The 23,137-nt window shown below is 42.3% G+C and overlaps 1 pseudogene; it reads right to left on the bottom strand.

Moving 5' to 3' along the window:
- Positions 1–20,094: 20,094 nt before the first annotated feature.
- On the bottom strand, positions 20,095–20,991 carry LOC142243946 (NADH dehydrogenase [ubiquinone] 1 alpha subcomplex subunit 9, mitochondrial pseudogene; annotated as a pseudogene).
- Between the last annotated feature and the right edge of the window lie 2,146 nt (positions 20,992–23,137).

Genomic DNA, 23,137 nt, shown 5'->3' with positions numbered 1-23,137 from the left:
ACAGTTTCTGTCCTGTCACTTTCAACTCCAACTCAAATCTCCTCCACTCCTCAACTCCAAAACTGAACTGAACAGCTTTTTCCCGCCTCCAGGCCTGTGAACTCCTTGGTGGGTGGAGCCAACCGCCTGGCTCCGCCCCACCTGGTGTGGACATCAACCCTGGAGGGTGGCAACAAGGATTTTATTTGACTGTTGTTGCCTAACTAGGGGAGGGGTGTGTGTGGTGTTGTGTTTGTGACTACCTGGCTAGTCCAGGGCGTCACACATCTATTATCATAAAATGGCATATTTGATAACGAGGTCACAACAATACTTATACAACACATTTAAACTTTTTTAGAGATTTAGATTTAACAATAAAAATTATATTTTATGATCTATAAAAAGGGGTAGACTGACTGACCATTCCTAAATAAGAGCAACTTGGAAAGGGTCATAAATAGTTTGAGGTACGGAAAGTGTTTACCAACAGCATTTAATTAACTCCAAATTTACAATAGCTATAGTAGTAGTTAAGGGACCTAGATAGCCTTCTGTCTTCCATACATATATCCATAATCCTCACCCTAAAGGCCCCGTTACACGCAGTGACGTATCCAACGATATATCGCCGGGGTCACGGATTCCGTGACGCACAATTGGCATCGTTAGCAACGTCTTTGCATGTGACACCAACGAGCGGCCGATAACGATGGAAAATACTCACTAAATTGTCCATCGTTGACACGTCGTTCATTTTCAAAAAATTATTGATTGTTGAGGACGCAGGTTGTTTGTCGTTCCCGAGGCAGCACACATCGCTATGTGTGACACCTCGGGAACGACGAACTACAGCCTACCTGCGGCCGCCGGCAATGAAGAAGGAAGGAAGTGGGCGGGATGTTACGGCCGCTCATCTCCGCCCCTCCCCTTCTATTGGGCGGCCGCTTAGTGACGCCGCTGTGACGCTGCACGCACCGCCCCCCTTAGAAAGGAGGCGGTTCGCCGGCCACAGCGATGTTGCTAGGCAGGTAAGTCCGTGTGACGGCTCCTAACGATGTTGTGCGCCACGGGCAGCGATTTGCCTGAGATGCACAAACGATGGGGCCAGGTATGCTCGCAAGCCCCCTTTACCCGAGCATATTATTGAAACTCTATCTTACTGACCAACCTATGGTCCAGCATTGCAGCTCTGGAGTGTTGATGTAACCAATCACCTGTGACCTGACTACTGTGGCTGCTGATTGTCTGGAGAGGCCATTCAGTGCCCGCAGATATCAGGTCACTGGAGATTGGTGGCATCACTGATCGTGGTCCAGCAAAGATCGTCATAGCGCCAGTAGTGGATCATGAACACAAGCACAGGGGTAAGTATGTATTCTCTTATTGTTATAACTCCATGGTAGCCAAATTCAGAAGCTACCCTTTGACTGGAGAACTATATTAGTGGCACAGTCAAAGATATTTCTGAAAATAATCTGGCCCATGTGATCTTACTCTATATTCACCAAATGTATAACAAAATTAGTGCCTGCGAAAAGCCTATTGACATACCCTGATCATCAGAGGAGGACATGTCATTGGTGCAACCTATGGAGCTGCACAGGGGCCAGAGAAACAAGGTGGGGGGGGGCATTTCTACCTTTAAAACAAGGGGGATTGTGCATTGTGATGTGATATTTTACTACAAAGGGCCCAAACACTCTTTTTGCTCAAGGGCCCTTTTCTGTCTGTGTCCAACATTTCCAGTTATTCATACTGTGTAGGCACTTACACAGATGTGACGCCCCCGCGTCAGCAGCCAGGCTGCTCGGATCCGGATCCGTGGTGGTTCGAGGGGTCTCCGGACCCGGGCGTCAGGGTCGCGCGGACATTCGGAATAAAGGGAAGTATTTACAGGGGATGGTGTGGAAAGTTCGTGACGCCACCCGTGGTGCGTAATAAGATGGAGTACCACCGCTGCAATTGGCAGTACCTGGTGGCGATGGTGTGGGCAGACAGGTGTTTCACCCCTCCACGGGTAGGGGGAATGCCCTGTGACTCTGTGATGGTGACAGGGAGGTGCCGTTGGGACGGTAAGGGTCACTTATGTACTCACTCAGTCCAATAACACTGACACCGACAACTGTGTTAAACCAAAGTTCTGGACACCGCTGCCGCTTGGAGGGAGAACGCCTGGATCCCGTGCCCGTTGGTGTTGCTTGTTAGTCTGTGACCTTTACCTTGGCACCTAGTCTTCTATTTGGTCCCATTAGCCTGAAACTAATTGGGTCCTGCTCACCAGTGTGGCTAACGGGGTGAGCTTGCTCTCAGGGTTAACGCTTGATATTTTTTGGACTCTGTCGTGGGAAAGTCCTATCCCCCTCATTGCGCTAGTACCCCAATTTTTGAGCGGGTGGGGAACGGATCTTGAAGGCTCCGTCCTCGTCGGGTAAATTGTCAGGACACCTGAAGCTTCTTCCTGACCTAGGGTCCATGCACCCCGTCATGCCATGGCCCCTGCCCAGTGATAGCACAAGGCCAACGGCTGTCCTCCTCGACAGTCCGTGCCCCTTGTCACGATCCCCTGCGACCGGGGTCCAGCTCCTACCAGGCCCAGGCCAACGTCTGCCACCTAGTAGTCTCAGGGAGCCCAGCTTCTGACCTCTCCTCTCGAGAGTCACTCCACAACTGTCTGTCTCCTGACACTCCTGACCTCCCCTTCAACCAACCCCCGAAGTGGGAGACCCTATTCCCTTCAGGTTAGCCACTGGTGTGTCTGGTGGGTGTGGTGCAGAGTGTTTCTAGGATTTTGATTAGCTTGTTCTTGGCAACAGCAAAGGTCAGGGACCCTTAACCAAGGAGGAGGTGGATATTGTACAGAAAGGCAGATTGCACAATACCTTGTGACGACCTGATAGGCCAGGGCAACACACAGACATGTAGGCTCTTTCTTCTATGTGGGCAGTGTGTTACAAGATTATGTAGGCCAGGGCCTGACTGGGAGTGAAATTAAGATCTGGCATTTGAAAACACACATACTCAAGATAATCCTCACACCGCTACTTCCACTGGTAGATGGCAAAGTTTACTGTAATTGAATTGTCATTCTAAAATCCATATTAGGTCTCTTGTATCACAGGGCTGCATTTGGGCCTGGGGTTTACCACCATTTGCCACTTTTATTTCTATTCTTGTGCACCATGGCTGTTGCTAGTGGTATCCATAAAAATATTTGTCCTTCCTATATAATCGTATACAATAATAATAATATCATATAGTAACCACATAATACCACGATAAAAATAAAAGTATTATCCTTGAACTGCTACAGAACAACATTTAGTATACCAAGATCAATATTACCACTATACAAGGGACAAATTATACCATCACAACATGACCACATATGTTTTACCACCACATAGTGACCAAATAATATTACCATACTGGTTAGAGATGAGGGAATTGATCTTTAGTTAAAGTTCAAATCAAATTTCCTAAAAATCAAGCTTTTGTGTAAATTAAAATAGTTTGAGATTCGATTCTCGGGTCACAAAAAACCCTTACCAGACACCATTTCCCACACTGCTGAAGCATAAGAGAGTGGGCTAATGTCATTTTGCATCATGCCAGACTCCCATAAAATGCCCTGCAGCTGTGACATCAAGCAGATTTCCATGCTTTGGGTTAATGGTGAGAAACCCTAAAATGCCAACATTGTTTCTTCACCCTAAAATCCTTAATCATCTTGCTAACCCACTGGGATGACAAAATGTTTCAGGCATCAATCGCATCAATCGCTTACACTGATGAGCAAAAGGGTAACAATGTTTTGAACTTTTGAATTTCAGGCTCCATATCTCACCATCTACTACAGCTTTGAGGGTGAGACTACCTTCATTCTATAGACAATCATCTTGGCTATCTGCTACATACAAAGTGGCCATAATATAAGCTAAGGTGTTTGGAGCTGTGTGCAGACTGAACCAGTGGATTGAATTGGCTGAAAATTGGTATGTATGCTATTCAAGGCATGGGGATATGGAAGGCATCTTAAAAAATGTTTATGCCAAAACTCCCCACCAGGTGAAAACGTGTAACTGTACAGTAAGCGCGCCTTGCAACTCAGTCTGCAAGATGCCTGTCTCTTTGTCGGATGGTGGCTGTTAGTGTGGTTGTTTTATTACAATGCCAGGAATGCAACAGCTGCACTGAGAGCCTTTTGTCATTTGAAAGACCTTCAAACACGTAGCGGTCCAATGGCAATCAATTCGCTGAGACAGATGATGACATGTTTTGAGGCACCAGGGTTACTGAGTGTTCAGACAATGATACCCCCATGACATTTGCACACATGTTTCTGGTGAGAGTGGAAGTGGATGACAATTGGCCATGGAATGTTCTGTGGTGAACACACAACACTGTCGTATCTGGGCTACTAAAAATCCACATGCAGTCGAGGCTACTGAAAATCCACATGCAGTCGAGGGGGTTCCTCTGCATTCACCAAAGGTAACCATTTGGTGTGGCTTCAACTCATCATTCATCCTTGGACTGTTCTTTTACGAATACATGAGGTCACTTGGGGTTGCTACCTTTTCTATGACAGCAGCGAGATACAAACAATCCTGGAAACAGTGGTCGTTCTGCAACTCCAACAGCGGCAGTGTCTTCAGATGACCACCTTCATGCATGATGAAGCACATCCTCACATCGCAAATCGTGTGAAAAACGTTCTGCCTGCATATTTTCCCAAAAATAGGAAAATAATTTTGAGCCGCTCCTTCCCTAATGCATGGCCACCATGTTCGCCCGATCTTAATCCTTGTATTTCTGATTGTGGGAACACTTGAAAGAGCGTGTTTATCGGGAAAATGTCGACACTCTGACCTCAAAGACCGCATCATTTTGGAAGTGTGCAGCATCCCACTAGACATGTTACACGCAAACACCAATACCACAACTAGTATGGATGGCTTAATGCAACAATCCTATATATATATATATATATACGCAAAAAAAAAAAATTGCAAGCCAAGATATATGAAATATAATTTGACATCTTTATTAACATTAAAACACATAAAACCAAATAGACCAACCCAGATGACGAATGGAATTGATATGGGGATCCCGGGACCACTAATATGTAATATTATAATGGATCTATATCTATAGTCATAAGCTTACAGATTAGAACACCGTGACTATATACAGCATTAGAAATCACCATCAATAGCTATGTTTGAAAAATATCAAGTACCATTTATTCACATGTGTAAAAAAATGTAAAAAAAACATTTAAATATTCATTTATTTCAGTCAAAAATAGTATTACCAATGGTTCAAGTAAGTAATAATGTGGCGTTCCCCCACACTAAGTGTGTGTGGGAGGGACACCACACCATTATCTATTTGGACTGCTGGTAATACTGTTTGTGACGTAAATGAACATCTAAATGTCTCTATATTTGTTCACACATGTGAATATATGGTTCTTTGTATTTCTCAAGCATAGCTATTGATTCCTCATGCTGCATATAGTCATGGGGTTTTAATCTGGCTTATATACATATTATAAGCCTATGATTATAGGTCCATTATAATGTTACCTATTAGAGTTATTGTGTTCCCCATATTTATCCCATAGTATGTGTGTGGGGGGACGCCGCATTATTACTTACTTGGACCATTGGTAATGCTATTTCTGACTGAAATTAATATTTTAATATTAATATTAATGTCTTTTTTACATTTTTTTTACACATGTGAATATATTTTTCAAACATAGCTATTGATGGTGATTTCTAATGTTGTATCTAGTCACTATGTTCTAAGCTGTAAGCTTATGACTATAGGTCCATTATAATATTACATATTAGTGGTGCCAGGATCCCCATATCAATTCCATCCATCATCTGGGTTGGTCCATTCGGTTTTATGTGTTTTAATGATTAATAAAGATGTAAAATTATATTTCATATACCTTGGCTGGCAAATTGTTTTTTTTGTGTCTATGTTACACGCAAGCATCAAGCATGTTCTGCATAGGATGAACATGATCATATGCATGATGGCGACCGTATTGAACAGTTATGCTAGTCTATGGAACAATTGTGACATCTCCAATTATCAGCACACAGTTATTGGGCCGCTCACTCACTGTACAGCGCCACTGTACCTGGTGGGGAGTTTTGCTATAATTTTTTTTTTAAGATGCCTTCCATTTTCCTATGCCTTGAATAGCATACATACCAATTTTCAGCCAATTCTGTCCACTGGGTCAGTCTGCACACGGCTCCAAACACCTTAGGTTATTTTATGGCCACCTTGTATATTTCACTTGCAATTATTTAGCACATGATTACTTTTGCAGATTCTTGTCATATCACTCCATTGTTACTGTTTTGCTTCTAAAAGTTTAACTTTTTTATTATTTTCTTAGTATTTTGTAAATCCACCTTTGGCTTTCACACTGCCTGAATCTTTCTGGGCATGCTCTTAATCAGAATAAAGCATGTCTCAACCAAAATATGATCCCATGTCTCTTGTACAATTTGCCAATGTTGGTGCATACTGGTCAACTCACTTGAGTATGCGTTTGTGATGGGGTATGCGACAGAGCAGGAAGGGACACCAGTCCAATGAACAACCCAACAAATTTTATTGAGTCAGGGAGCATAGAACATCCAATATCCAAGTGGTTCTTTAGAGTCCACAATGAATCCACACAAAGGAAACAGATCCGGGGGCGCCACCCAGCAATCCGACACCAAGGAAAATGCAACAACAGTCCTTAGATGAGTTCCGTAAAAGTGGTAGCATGGCTGAGACAACACAATCCCACGTAGCAGCTGATCTTCAATGTCCCAAAGTCCATACATAGGCACCAGGACCTGGTCTCAGCAACATATCATCGCCCTTCACCCAAAAAAGCATCAACTAACTAACATGTGGCTGATTCTTCCACCTCTCCTTAGATCCACCCCCTGGATGGGAAAGAGTTCACACTTTTCAGCATGTGACTTTATATGGAAAAGTTTCCAGGAAATACAGGCTGGTATTGGATGAGTCCCATGCAGAGAAGAACAAAGACACTGTCATCCATTAAATGTTGACCTAGGCCTGATTACATTAAAGTCCAGACACATAGGCCAGAGAGGGACATGCTGTTATAATACTACTGTAGGCTTGATTACACTATGGTGCAGCCTGGGGGGGACACATTGTTACAGTGTACAACTTTTTCTTCAACTCTATCCACAAGTGTTCGATTTGGGTTGAGGTTTAGGGACTGTGGGGGCCAATCTAGCCCCTCTATTTCATTGTTATTGAACTGTTTTTTTTCACCAATCTCAATGTATCCTTCGGGTTGTTTTCCTGCTGGAGCACTATGTCGTTCTTTTCATATCCATAGTACTCAAGTGTGCAGAGTAACTCATATTGTAAGATACTCACATAGAGCTCAGCGTTTAGATGAAGATCCTGTATAAATTCTGGATGGCGACCAGTCCATGCAGCTGGTTTTTAATACACTATTAAATCGATGGCTGGACCATATATGACAAGCATTTCTTCCCCCCATTCACCTTTTGTGCCTCCCCTCTTCCCTCATAGACTGTAAGCTTACGAGCAGGGCCCTCACTCCTCTTTGTATCTTAATTTTGTTATTTTGTATTGTCTCATATTGTCTGTACATGTCCCTTCTGAATTGTAGAGCGCTACGGAATATGATGGCGCTATAGAAATAAAAAAAAAATATTATTATGATCGATCCTGGTCAAGAAACAAATGCCTTTGGCAGTGAAACAACCCCATATAATTAGGCTTTCTCCACCAAACTTGACAGTTCTTTCAATTTTGTTATCTGTTAGCCCTTTTCCCTTCTTTCTTCAAGACTCATTTGAACCCATCAGAGCCTAGTGTAATGACCTTCATCACATCTCTCTGCAAATCACCCATTTCCAATCTTCTATTGTCAACTTTACATACTTTTTTGAAAACTCGAACTAACTCTTCTTGGGATATTGAAGTTGTGGCTTTTTCACCTTTTTTGGGCCACCATTTCAGATTTATGTAATGTGCGTTGCACAGTACTTGCATGGATGTCAGTGATCTCACTATTACGAAGAATACAAGCCCCTTTCACTGCCATGCGTTTTGCATCAGAACTGATAGACCTTGTGGTGAGCTGAGTTGTTGACTCTAATATTTTACCTTGGCATCCACCTCTTGGCTTTTGAATGAATGGATGGACAGACTTCATTTAATTTTATTCCTACTGTCATGTCACTTACATTATGCAGTTTGACAATATTCTTGGCCGAGAGACCACTATGGATGAGCTAGATGATGCTGTTTCTCTTTACTAGAGAAATCTTTTTATGGCTGTTCTTGATTTGAACAAGTGTCCTTTTGCTTGCTAATCAACCTAAAAACACTCTAAACTATTAGGGAATGTAAAAACAGATTGTAATTTGTAGCATACAGGAAGAAAAATATTTTTCCACCATCAGGAGCAAAACAGTAACAATGAAGTTACATGACAAGAATCTGCGTAACTAATCATGTGCTAAATAGTTGCAAGTCAAATTTATGTATGAGATAGCCAAGATGATTGTCTATAAAATGAAGGTATTCTCACATTTGCAGCTGTAGTGGCTGTTGAGATATGTAGCCTGAAAGATAAAAGTTCAAAACATTTTTACATCCTTTTGCTCATCAGTGTATGTGATCCAATTAGCAAATCAATTGATTACTATTTAAAGCATTTGGTTGAGACTTTACCTTCTTTATCTTCATTTGTCAAAGACAAAACAGATGTTTTCAACAGTCAGTGGGATAATTATGAAAGCAGTTATATTACTGGTTACAGCCGATATCATGATTATACCATTGTATTAAATATTATAAGAGCTTGTGATGATCCGCTTCTTTTTGCGGACCAGCAACCAGGATGGCCATTTGTGTGTGTTTGTTTTAGAGTTGCTCCAATTTGTCCTGACACATAAGTGTTTTGTCTTTAAGGACAGTGTTTATTTACAGAACTGTAGCACTCCGATGGGCACGACCTCGGCACCTCCGTGTGCAATAATCTTCCCGGGATTTTGAGAAAAATATGTTTTTGGTTGCCAGTTGTCCCTCCAGTGAGGAAGGAGACAAACTCTAGCGCTACCTATTGGAAGTAGCAATCCTAAAATTCAACAGTGGCTTTCTAAACAAGCCTTTTCATAAGACTTAGGATTTATTGCCAGATCAGAATCCCAATTTGCAGACACGGTGTTTCGGGGTGATTGCCCCTCATCAGTGCAAAGTGTGGGTATCTGATCTGGCTTATGACACGCTATGTGGGGACCACGGGGAAGACTATTCTCTTTATGGAGACCTGACAAACTAGTCTGGCTGTCAGTAACGGGACTTATAGCTGCAATGACCCTCTGGGAATTATTCAAATTGTCCCTCCAGTGAGGAAGGTTTGGTGCAAAGGTGAAGGCTGAGGATCATGTCCAGTGCTGGCTAAGGCACAGTATATTGATGACCTATTTATACTTTGACCGGAGGAAAGAGTGCAGTGTGAGCAATTCATGAGCCAGCTCATTAATACCCCTTTAATATCAAATTAACATACAACTATGATGTTAAAAGGATAGTGTACCACCCCCGTGCCAGCATGATTTTGCTTCCCTAGAAAAGTCTATGAGTTTTCATTTTTGCTGTGCGCACAGTGCAGTTTTGTTTTAGGTGCGTTTTTCTGATGACCACAAAGATGCAACATGTCAATTCTTTCTGCGTTTTTGCCAGCGTTTTTCACCCACGCAATGCATTGGGAAAAAAAGCAGGAAAAAAAAAGTGCCAAAAAATGCAGTAAAATGCTGTAAAATGCACAAAACGCATGTGGATTTTTACCGCGGGTGCATTTTTTTGTGTTTTTTAGAGGCCAAAAACGCACAAAAATGCTGCATCTTTATGCTCACAAAAAGGCAACGTGCGACCATAGCCTTAGATTTACAACTGTCATGTGCCGTCCGTCTTCGCACATGCAGATCACTTCTACTGTATTGGACTATGTTCACATTGCAGAATCCGACAGGCAACATGGTCTCTCTTAAGAACTCAGCTAGGCTGGGCATTGGCTCAGTTGTTTCCCTGCTCCCAGCCGTGCAGAGGTTAGTCCTTGTTGCAGCAGTGTGCTGAAAGCCAGGTTGCTGATTTCCTCCCACAGCTGTTCTCCTCCTGTTTAAGGGAGTGTAGTGGGAGACTGCTGAAGATAATTTCTAGCAGTTAGGATATCCCGGTGACCGTAGTGATCCTCCAGTTGGTGATCAGTGATTTGTTGTCTGTGTTGCATTATAGCTCTCTGGTGTTCAAGAATATTGCATCTTTAAAACATCACAAATTCTTTCAAGTCCCCCAAGAAGGCTGGTCACCCTCAAAAGACAAATGCAAGCGAGGACAGGATAATGCGGAGACTCTCCATGGGTAATCGTTTCACCATTGCAGCTGGAATTGCTCGCCAGTTCAGCACTGAACAGGGTAAGGATCTCATCATACAGTGTCACAATATTTAAGCGCATTTGGACAGAAAGACCACTCTGTAGTGACCAAACCTCTCATTAGCAGAAAGAATCAAAAGGCTAGACTCACCTTTCATGAGGAGCATGTTGTGTATACAGAGGAGAAGTGTTCCATAGTTCATTTAAGTAAGGAAAGCAAGTTTAATTTATTTGTGTCTGATGGGAAGCATTATATTCATCTGGGAAAAGACTGTACCCGAAGTGTGTTAACAAGTCCGTGAAAGGTGGCGGAGGAAGTGTCATGGTTTGGGGAATTTTTTCTGCAGCAGGGGTCAGTCTTCTCATACAGCTACATGGCAGAATGAATGCAAGTGTTTATCACAATCTTCTTCAACAACACATGGTTCCTTACTTGCGTTCATCACTTAATCAGCCAGCAATTTTCATACAAGACAATAAAATATTGAAACAATGAAATGGCTAGCCCAGAGTCCTTATCTAAACCCAATAGAAAACCTTTTGAAAATCACTGGTGACAAAGTTATGGCCAAGAAACCCACAATAGTCAAAGAAATTTGGAAGAGACTGGAAGACTGATTTGTGACTGTTGTTACTTTTAGAAAATGTAGTTATAATCTTTCTCTGTACTACAGTCATTCTTGTTCCTTAATTATGATCATCACTTTTACGGCTAAATAAAGGTTTATGTTGATAAACTTTGGATCTTTTGTAAAACACTATGCTTATAGCATGCTGTACCCCTTACAAAAAGATTTTCAAACGTTGATCGATGTAGATTACATTATTTCTGAAAAAGCAAGGTGTCATACATGTTCTCTAATTTTGATCTCCAGTGTGTGTCTTCACTTCCTTTAAATCTGTGACAACTAACTAAACATAGCACAATCCACCAGAGATCAGTACGGTGTTGACATAAGAAGGAAACTAATCTTAAATGGAATATGTCACCAGGTTTATGCTTCTCAATCTGAGGATTAAAAAAGACTAATGTGAATAGGTGCAAACTGAATATGAAATATAGCAACAAGAAGGAGACAGTTGCGTACTGCAGTGCTAAGATATGTGGAGAAATGAATATGGGAATATAGACATGCATTACTGCTATGAAAAAACATGTAAAAATGTAGATAGCACACAAAATAGGCCAAATTAGGCCAAATTTTATGTGAGTCCAACAGCCAGCAGCAAGGTGACCTCACTTTTGTTGTCTCTTTTTTGTTACTATGTTTTCATATTCAGTCAGGTTCATCCAGGTGCAGCCATGATGAAGATTTCGTAAGAGAAGATAAACAGTCTCATCCAACTCATCCATAGCGGTCTCTCGGAAAAGAAAATTGGCACACTGTATCATGTGAGTGGCATGACATAATGGCAAAATATCAGAGTCAACAAGTTGGCTCATCACATGGTCTATCAGTTTTGGTGCAATAAACATAGCAGTGGAGGTGGCTCGTATACTTCATAATAGTGAGATGACAGATGTCCATGCAAGCACAATGCGATGCACATTACACAAGTCTGGAATAGTGTCGAAAAAAGGGTAAAAAGCCACGACTTCAATATCTTTATAAGAAGCATTGGCTCGAGTGTGCAAAAAAGTAAGAAAATAAAAGTGGACAGTAGAAGATTGAAAACAGGTGATTTGGATTAATGAGATGAAAGTCAATAGACTAGGCTTTGATGGGCGCACATGAGCCTTGAATAAACTAGGGGAAAACGGGCTAACGGATCAAGAAATCTAAGAAACTGTCACGTTTGGTGTAGGAAGCCTGATGGTATAGAGTAATTTAATAGCCAAAGGTGTTGGATACTTGACCAGAATCCATGGTGGTCTCACTGTTGAGCTATACATGAGTATCTGGTATACATCAGTGATTTTATCCTGAATAAGGAGCAAGACACCGAAACGTGTAGAACAATAAAATCACAATACAGATCGTTCCTGGATCCTTCTTTACTATACATTGTAGCGTGAATTTAACCCCTTCTCGTGCTTTATCCATAAATGAATATACAAAATACTAGCAAAATAAAAAATAAATACATTTCGATTTTTAGAAGCAAATTATAACAATTTATAAACAAAGAGGACAAGAAGAGAAAATGGCACAAAAGTTGGAATGCAAAAAAGTTAAATTTTATTAACACTATTATTACAAATATATTAATCTCAAGATAATCACAAAATTTTGCATAATCAAGTAAGGCAAAGAGGATGGAGTCACAGAGTCGCAGGTGGATGGAGAATAATGATATAGAACATAATTTGATAAAACGCAATCCAAACCGCCACTAGGGGGGCCCAATGAGGATGTATTTCCCTCAAAGTTGGTAAAAAAAGCTAGTGCATATATATGTATGGGCCCAACAGAAACCCCCCAACAGGTAAATATCAACCAGAAACCCCTCCTCAACAAAGTAGAGAATGAGTGAGGCTCAGCTCAAAAATCAGTATAAGGAAATTGTACTCAGCAAAGAAATACCAAAGAAAAAGGGGGGGAGAGTATTGGGTCAGGTGCACCAATGGCAGTCCATAAAGGAAAATGGGGGTAGGAATTGGATAAGGTCCAGATACATAAACCTGTATAAAACAGGAAATGCCAAAGGAGAAATAGTAAACAAAAAATGAATAAATTCTGGGTAGTAGGGACTGCCACTGGTGCACCCGTGCACCGAAGGAAAAAGGGGAGGATAAGAGTAAAGAATAGTCGTGAAACAGAGAGGTACAAGTAGGTTGGAATATTGCAAGAACTAGTCGTGGAGCAGAGAAGAAGGAGCAAATGACTAGTAAAGGGTTAAAAAATAGTCATAAAGCCAAGAGATGCTATGATAGGTATTGGAGTTTGGCTATAACCAGACTAGTCTGGAGCAGAGAGGTGCAAGTAGAAAAGAAAACAAGAAGTAAAAATACGTCCAAAATGACAGTAGTCCTGGAACAAGGAGGTAGGCAGTAATAACAAATATGCTCTTGATCAGCGCTGGCACAACTAGAGAATGAATCAAGGTATACCTGGTGGGGTAGTAGAGCGTGGCGGCGGATGAGCGGTCCCAACGTCCGTTTCGCCTAGTGGCGGTTTGGATTGATTTTTATCAAATTATGTTCTATGTCATTATTCTCCATCCACCTGCGACTCTGTGACTCCTTCCTCTTTGCTTTACTTGATTATGCAAAATTTTGTGATTATCTTGAGATTAATATATTTGTAATAATAGTGTTAATAAAATTTAACTTTTTTGCATTCCAACTTTTGTGCCATTTTCTCTTCTTGTCCTCTTTGTTTATAATGCCTTCTGAAGTGGGCACTCTTCCTGTGGGAACTATCGAGCTGTTTCCCTCAGTGTTTGCATAAACTAGCCATGTATTCTTTGTTTACAAATTATAACAATACAGTGACATGGCATGAATATGCATAACTAATCATATGCTAAATAAGACAAATTTATGTATGAGATAGGCAAGATGATTGTCAATAAAATGAAAGTATATGATATGGTGCCTGAAAGTGAAAAGTTCAAAACATGGCTATTATTTTGCTTGTCAGAGTATGTCAGCTACCTTACTGTAACTTTAAACATTACTATTTGAGTTTCATGTGTTATTTCAATCATATGCTGCTTCTAACCTCAGCAGCAACATTAAGTGAAAATTACCTGTCCACACTGTGCATAAGCAAAAAGTGGTTAATCAGTAGTAGGGGTACGGCTAGCTGAAGCACATGCATATCAAGGACTAGAATCGGGGCCTGTGTTAGAGCTGGGCAAATTGGGCAAGTGCACACACAGTACCAATTCTCCAGTCCTGTATGCTGGGTGTGATTCTCAGTATTTGTATTATTCTGTATATATACACTGCACAATACCACTTTTCCTGTCCTTTATAAAGGGTGTAATTTTCAGTATCTATTTTATTCTGGACATCTTGGGGGCATGGTTTTCATAGGGCGTGGCCTTTAATAGGGAGCATAGCACATCAATAAAAATTTTGGACTGTCCATTAATTTTGGTCAAATTTTTTCCTTGTAGTATATGTGAGTCAGTACATGAGAATAAGAGTGGACCCATGGAAGTTCGAGTTGTGCTGGTCCAGCTAAACTCTTTTAAGTTCAGTTTTGGACCCGGACTTGACCTGAACTTCATTTGAAGTCATTGATTGGCAGTTCGAGTCTCTGCCCACATGCAGCCAGCCATAAATAGAACACTTCAATGGGAGGGTGAGCAGGGTTTTTTTTGTGTGTGTGGTGCACACTACATCTGATCACACTGTTTTATCCCAGTATGAGCCAATCAAACACTGCAAGTGGCTTGCACTGGGCCAAGCACTGTGCATATCCGAGCGCAGCGATGCTCGCACAAGGGGTATGCATTTGTAAAACATCCGAACTTGGAACCTGAACTTTGTTTTCTTGGAAAAGTCTGAGTTCATACCGAACACCAGAGTTCGGGTTCACTCATCTCTAATCAGAATGTGTGGACTCCTTGTGGTATATATTACTGAGGACATCGGAGGCTCTTGGCAGGTATTTATGTGCTCCTTGTATGCATGTATTTGTGTGTATGTGCTCTGTGCATACATACATGTGTTTGCGTGTATGTGCTGTGTATACATATATGTGTTTGCGTGTATGTGCTTGGTGTATACATGTGTGTGCTATATGTGCATGTAACATACAGTGTTTATTGAAAATAATGTTTGTATATATCATCCATTTCTAAATTTCAAATGCATAGATAAAAATTAATAGGTGTAAATACAGTATGTTGGCAATCGCCCAATGAACGAGCAAAATGCTACTCATTCATCGGGTGATTGAATTGTTTACGGTGGAATAAATATTTTTCTCAACGGCACATCGCCCGATGCAAGCTGAAGATAAACTGTTCATAACATGATCCTGTAGGGGACAGATTGATCTACTGCTGATCCTTCTGTGCCCATCATTTTTCGTCAACTTGTAAAGAGGTAGGGAAACAAGAGATGAATGAATTCAATATTGTCTATTGAATTTGTTTGCCAGTCTGAATGCAGCACATGTCAATACAACTTAAATTGTTTAGTGCAATATGTGAGCATTTAGGGCCCTACTTTATACTTTTACCCAGGGTCCCAATTTGTCCAAAACTAGCTCGGACTAGAATGGTGGAGCTCCTTGTTGAGGACACTATAAAAGCTGCAGAAATTTAGTCTTTTAGCACAACAATATCAAGAAGTGGCACAAAGCTGGACTCTGTCCCTACTTTATGCTGCTCAGAGGTGGGGCAGCAAAAACATGGTGGCAGATTTTATTAGCGTTTTATTTATTATTCACTTCAAATTACCTGACATACATGTAACTTTCCAAAAACACATCATTTTCTATAGTAAACCAAACCTATAATTGCTTTAATGATATAATGTTTTTCTGCCTAAAGTTCTCCTAGACTCACCTTTGGAACAATCCTTGTTCACAGATGATAGTATTGTTGGCAACTATCCAGTCATCTGGTACCCATCGCGCTGCTAATGAGTGGTTACATACTAATGTTATTATAGCAAGAATTTCATGTGTCATTTCTTTGAGATGCCCAGTTAAATATCATCTGGGATATGTGATTTGCTAATGGTTTTAGTGTTAGAGCTTACATCTCTAAATGCTGGCTTTTTCCTAATCTGTTATTAGGAAATTGATACTTAAACATATCGAATGCCTCTAGCTAGACAATCAACTGGATATAAAATACAGTGATTTTCAAATCAGTAGGCACTTGTAATATAAAACAAAAATAGATGCCTGTATTCCACCAACACATACAACAGTCATAGCATTTGACCATGGTAATTAATTGTAAATAGGAATGAGCGAATCTGAATGGTAAAGTTTGGAGTTCGTAACAGACCCCTACTGTCCAATGCCGAACTCTGAAGACGGACATCTAAGCAGAAGTCCATGTTACTGTTTACATTCAGCAGTCAAATATAGTTTGTTGGAAGGCTGCAGCACAGCCAATCAACAAGCTCTTCGGCAGTGGGCACTTCCAGACCCATAGTAGCTATGCCAAGCACTGGCATAGTTGTGATTGGCTAGCGCACCACATGAACCATCCCAGTATAAAGGCTGGATCACAGGTTGTGTTGCCATTCCACAATAAAATCTGTCTGGTGCAGACAGCACTAGTCCAGCATGGTGCATCCAGCCCTTATACATCATGGTGCATAGAGGCCTCATATAGCCTTTTGCATACAGCCTTGTGTCACAGTCATGTCATAGTCTATGGTTCTTCTTGCCAGGACAGTCCATCAGCGTTCTTGTGTTGACTTCCACGCTTGTATTGAATGGAGAAGCTGTGGATAGTCCCTTGTACAGCGGTAGGGTTGGAAGGACAAGCTTCCCTTTGTGTCCTCCTTCACTCAAACTGTGTTTCCTGCACCCACAAATCGGCATTGTAGATCTCTGACATCATTTTCTAAGAGAATATCTGCAGGCAGGCCGCTCATCACCCCAACTACACATTGCTTGACCCCAAAGCCAATGTCCAGATCTACAGTCACTTTTGGGATATTCCTCCTTTATCCTCCAGCCAATTCAATAACAATTCCTGGTCCATGATGTATCACCTCGGAGTCACAAAATCCAATAACTCTCTGTCCATCCAGCACAACCTCCTGTAAGTGCTTGCTTTGATAGTAAGAGGAACTCGGGGCTGTGGCTCACACTCCATAAACTCCTAGTGGCCAACTATGAGTGTCTGAATCATTAGGCAAGTCAACTTGAAGGGGTCAGAACACTTCCCCCATTGTGTTCGGCTGTAGAGAATGAACAGGTCGATTTGATGCAAAGGCATTCCTCAATTGACCAACAGGGCAAGTGTTTTGCAAATACCCAGGCTGTCCACACCGATAACATTTCCCGTGCGTCGTACTCCTTCCAAGGTGCATTCTGGAGAAGGAAATGGGAGAACCTGGTGACAAAGGCCAGAGGCCATACACTCCAACAGGGTCATCTATGGTGCAGGGGTCAGCGATACACTCCGGTGGAGGTGGTGGTAACTCTTCCTCAGATGGGATGTAATGCACACAATGCACCAGATGAGATGGAGGTGCATGTGGACCCCTCCGAGTCCTTGCGGGACAACTGGATTGCAGGTGCCCAGGTTGCCCGCACCCATAACATCTCATCTCTGTGATTCCCCCAGGGTGTGGTCAGAACTGTTGGGGCCCAGAATTGTTAGCCGTGGTTGTCATCAGCCTGTGGCTGGTTGCTAGGGCAGATATAACTGGAGAGGGCCGGGAGCAGGAGAAGGCTGTGGCTTATTGTCCAGAAGCCCCCTCCATTGCGGTCGGATAGTAAGGGCCTCATCAGCCAGGGCAGCAGCTCTATCCAAGGTGCACGGCGTGCGCTCCCTGACCCATTCCCATATTTCTGAGGGACACTTTTGAAGAAATTGTTCAATAAAAAATACCTGCATAACGTCTTTCGAAGTGAAGGCGTCTTCTGCTTCCAGCCATCTCCGACATGCCTGGGACATCTTGTGGGCATAAGGGAACATTAGGGAACTGTGCCCTATGTGAGTCTGTGGTGATTGCCAGGCTTCCGTTCAGGAGTCCCACTAACAAACCCATCCAGCCAGAGTGGGGAGCCTCCATCATGACACACTGCTGCTCAAAGTCCTTGAAGAACCCTTCCACATCTCCAGAAGCCTCATCAAATGGCTTGAAGTCTGCCCAGGTAATCCGTACAGGCTTCTGGATTGCTGGGTTTACGCTCCAATTCAAATTATTCTCTCTGTCGGACGCCATTGCTTCTTGTTTCCTCTGTGCTTGGCGAGCAGCTTCCTCCTTATACTGCTGAGATACACCGGGGCGAAAATCTGCCATCTCTTCTTCAAACCACACCACCCACTGGCTTTTTGGGGCAGGGATCCCTGTCCCCAGTGTTTGTCCGTCAGACATCTGGGAGGAGGTGGACTGGCTTGCACCCACCAGTAGATCAATTAAGGCTTCTTTACTCAGTCCCTGGTAGCTCAAGCCCAGATCTCTGGTTCCGTCCTGTAGACTGGATGCATTCCAGGTTCTGTACTCACTGTGTGGGTTGATATCCATTAGGCTGTGCTCTGTTGACCACACCGCTGACACCAGTTGTCACGGGGTCCTTCTCCCATATCACACAATCAACAGAGCGAGAGATGGCTGTACAATCCAAAGAGCATTTTTTCCAATCAAATCAAACAGTCCATAACATAATCCACAAAACAGAGAGTAAAATTGTCCAGTAGTGGCATAAATGTCCCGGTCTCTGTGAGAAGTCCCAGCTTCTCCCAGAGGATCCATCCTTCTCTCTTCAAATGCTTTGCCAGACTGACACTTCCCCCCAAGTAAGCAGAGAGTTTACAGTAGGTGGATTCCACACTAATCTCCCCCCACACATAGGGATAGAAGTGATTCAAGAAGCTATAACCTTGCACTATAGGGGGTGATTAACTTCAGACAATATAATGTACACAGAAGCAGTACAAATAATGGACAGTGAACCACGCCTAAAAATTAACTAACACAAAATAGTACATGACGCACAATATGCCACCATCACACCTTGTGTCGACATTCTTAATCCAGCCTCATGCATTAAGCCATAGTACAGCCTAGTCCATACTGCTATAATCCAGCCTGGTCTATAAAAGCCTAACTCAGCCTCGTGCATCCATCCCTAATACTACCTGGTATAAACAGGCCTAATCCAGACTCATGCATCTAGCCCTAAAACAGCTAGGTCCATACAGGCCTAATCCAACCTCATGCTTCCAGCACTAATACATACTGTTCCATACAGGCCTGATACAGTTTCGTCCATATTTCTCTAATCCAGCCTTGTACATCCAGCCCTAATACACCCTAGTCCTTACAGGCATAATAAAGCCTTGTGCATCCAGAGCTAATACAGCCTGGTCCGTACAGGCATAATACAGCTTCCGGCATCCAGCCCTAATACATGCTGGTCCATACAGGCCTAATACAACCTTGTGCACACAGCCATAATACAGTCTGGTGCATACAGCTGTAATACAGCCTTGTGCAAGTGCTGTAATGCAACGTGGTGCATTTAGCCCTAATGCAGTATCTTCTCTACTTGTAATTTTTTTGGATGGTAAAAACATGAGGAGATCATTAAATAGGGGGCATGGACGTGGTGCTGCTGTTGTTGGTGGTATAGCTGCTGCAGGGAAAGGATGTGGATCTTTGCCTGTTAAATGCCTAAGTTAAACACCTTGCTCTATTGCACGCAGGCCACAGGATGTTCTGTGTCACTTCGTAGGCCAAGAGTACCACTGGATGAACAGTGAGGTCAGAACTAGCGATGAGCAGACCCGGACTATAAAAGTCTGGATATGCACGATTTCAAAGGTGCCCAGGTGCTGTACCCGGGTCCGGGATTCCGGGTGTTTAATTCAGATCCAGCACTAGAGAAATTAGAAAAAAATAAAAAAAAAAAGAATGAAGAGAGCGCTTCATACTTACCGAGGCTCTGGAGCAGCTGTAAACTGCTCTCGCATGGCTGTACACTGCTCCTGCGGCCTCCCTGGGCTGCTCATCGTTGCTCATACATATGCAATGCATTCCCTGTTTTCACTTCCCAAAGAACTTTGTAATCAGATGATAGATGTGGTGAGGTATCGGGTATTGCAGCAAAAGTCGACAATGACGTATTTAACAATATTGTATACTAGATACTGACATGATTTGACTAAAGCATACGTCTTTCCTGTAGAATCTGAGTCTTTGATGATATTGTTGATGGCCTTCTTGACTTCCACTACATATATCAGCTGCTTCACCATACTCTGACCAAAAGATATTAGTGGCATGCTGCCAAACCACTGCATGTTTGCGCAACACTTGAGGAATGTCTTTTGCCGGCCATTCATATCCACAGGCTTTAGGATCAGAGTGTTTAGATAGACCTCTCTCACATCTTTCTCCCTTACCTCTTTGTTCCTCAGTAACTTTGAAGGTCTTTTCATGTTGGCGTTACGATGGGACACATGCATGTACTGTTTCTCTCTGGCTTCTTGAGCCAACAATGCAATGTCCTTTGGCATATTCACAAATACTCTACATCTTGGAAACTGAAATTCCTTGTCTCCAATTCTTTCCCTGCAAGGTTAATGACTACATTGAAGTGCTGCAGTGATTTGCAGGTGGAGTCTTTGTCCATCGGGTCCTATTCCAAGGATGTTAACTGTCCCAAATTTTCCATTGTTTAGAGATTCATGGTGTCATTCTAGTCATATCAATACAGGATGACCACCCGAGAGCAAATACAACCTAGCCTGTTGACAACATATCGCCCTGGAAACTCAGTAGCTCCAAACACTGTGGCACCACCCTGGCATCCCACAGAGATAGCAGAGGAATGTTTGCCCCATCCACTGCAGGTCCATGGAAACACAGGAGTGAATAATGTGATCTGCAGCAGGGACATGCCTGGGCACCAGACATTCTGCAAAGGATTATGACCACCATCTTGACTGAGGCCTACAAAGACTATCAGGCTTCTCTTTGATAAATAGTCTGACACTGTTAATAGGACACAGGTAGTAGACACTATTAATAGGCAACTGTTTGGTTATTTTGTGGAGGATTGAAGATATGCCAGTAATCAAAGGCAAGGTGACTGTTAAAAGTGAGTGTCACATTGTACTATGGGAGAACTGAAGCTAGCAGGAGGTGCAGCTTCAGTGTGCAGTTAGCAGACAAGCCCACTAGAGGGCTAAGGAGTAGTCAACAAGCTGGGTCTTCCATAGGAGATCTTGTCCATAGTAAAAGAGAGAGCAAATCTCGGTCAGGTGGAAGCTAAGGAGTCAGAAGCCGAGAGGTCATGTAAACTAAAAGAGGGAGAACCGGAGCCGAGGTCAAGAGCCAAAATACAGGTCAGAGCCGGGAGATCAGAGTAACGTACAGGGAGGAAGAGTAACAGGTCGGAAGCGGGGTATGACAGACAGGACAGGAAAGACTACGGGCAGGATTGGGAAGTTAGGGAACAGGGACTAATGAACAATACAAAGAAGACTCAGGTCAGGGCAAGGTAGCAGGGAAACAGGACAGATCAAGGTATACTCACGAGAACCAGACACAGACGCTGCCAAGCAGAAACTATTACTGGTGATGTTCCAGAAGTGCAGTGCCAGGATATAGCGGCCTGCATTCCGGAACGAGGCAGAATGGAATTAACCCCTCCCGTAATCTGTACCAAGTAGATAAGAACCTGCCGTGGCTCAGCGGTGACTGAGCCAAATCAATATCATGACAGTGAGCATGTTGCTGTTATGTCACTGTCAAAAAAGGAAATGTAGTTGGTTACATTTAGTAGGGAAATGTATGTGATGCAACCGAGTGGGCATGTATCTTTGTTTAATTCACTATATAACACAATTTTTGTCTGAAGCTTTTAAGTGCTATATTCCAGTTACTCATGCTTAAATAGTCAAGAAAAACTATTTAATTAATTATAGACTTTTCTTTTGTGACCAGGACAATGAAATATTCAGTTTTTCATATTTGCATAGGTAAATCGAAAATATTCATAATTTCATTTTGTTGATACAGTTAAAAAAAATTGTATATCCATTTAATATTGGCCAAGAGGAGCAAGAGTGAGTATCTTTTGTCGATTTACAATTATACTGCAAATCACTTTCATGAATCAACCCCTAAATATAGTCTCTCATCATGTTCTCGTTATACTGTCCTTGGTAGCGCGTTCAAAGTCCTTTATATCCTGATGAAAGCGCTCGCCTTTCTCTTCTGAGTGAGCCCCCTTATTTTCCAAGAATTTTTCAAGATGAGCATCTAGGATATGTACTTTGAGAGACATCAAACATCCCATTTTTCCAAAGTTCTTTATCAGAGTCTGAACCAGTTGCACATATCTTTCATCCTTGTGATTTCCCAGGAAACCATGCACCACTGCAGCAAATCTACTCAAGCTGCTTTCTCTTTTCTAGTCAACTTCTTTATGAATTCTTCGTTCTCTAGAATCTGCTTGATTTGTGGTCCGACGAAGATACCAGCTTTTACCTTTGCCTGAGACAGCTTGGAAAAGAGATCTTGTAGGTACCTGAAGGCTGCCGATTCTTTGTCAAGAGCTGTGACAAACTGTTTTATCAGGCCTAACTTGATGTGGAGGGGTGGCATGATCACTTTCTGTGGGTCCACCAATGGCTCCCACTTCAAGTTATTCTTTCTCACAGAAAACTCAGTCCTCTGTGGCCAGTAACGCTTGTGATAGTGCTGATTGTTGTCTCGGCTGTCCCAAAAGCAAAGAAAACAAGGAAACCGCTTCTTGCAGTCTACACAACGTTGCAAATGTTCGAGAAAACATAGATTTCAAATGATCAATGTCCTGACCACAAAAGCAAACTTTCTTGGGAGTTTTGCCATTTTCTTTTCACTTTAGACATAAGTGATTGGGGAAAACACCTTTGGTACCCAAGGACAAACAAAAAATTCAAATGTGTCGCATAGTGTTATAAGAAAAATTAATGTGCTTCCAAGTGTTTGTGTGTGTGCTTTCTTGTATCTATTTGATGCTTTGACCACTCTTATTCATTTATGAATATCCTCTACACTACCGTTTCAAAATGGAAACAGCCTCAATAATTCACATCAT

This window comes from Anomaloglossus baeobatrachus, chromosome 6 (genome assembly GCF_048569485.1).
Source record: "Anomaloglossus baeobatrachus isolate aAnoBae1 chromosome 6, aAnoBae1.hap1, whole genome shotgun sequence".
NCBI lineage: Eukaryota > Metazoa > Chordata > Amphibia > Anura > Aromobatidae > Anomaloglossus > Anomaloglossus baeobatrachus.
Note: the sequence above shows the minus strand (reverse complement) of the source record. Positions and strands in the feature narration are given on the sequence as shown.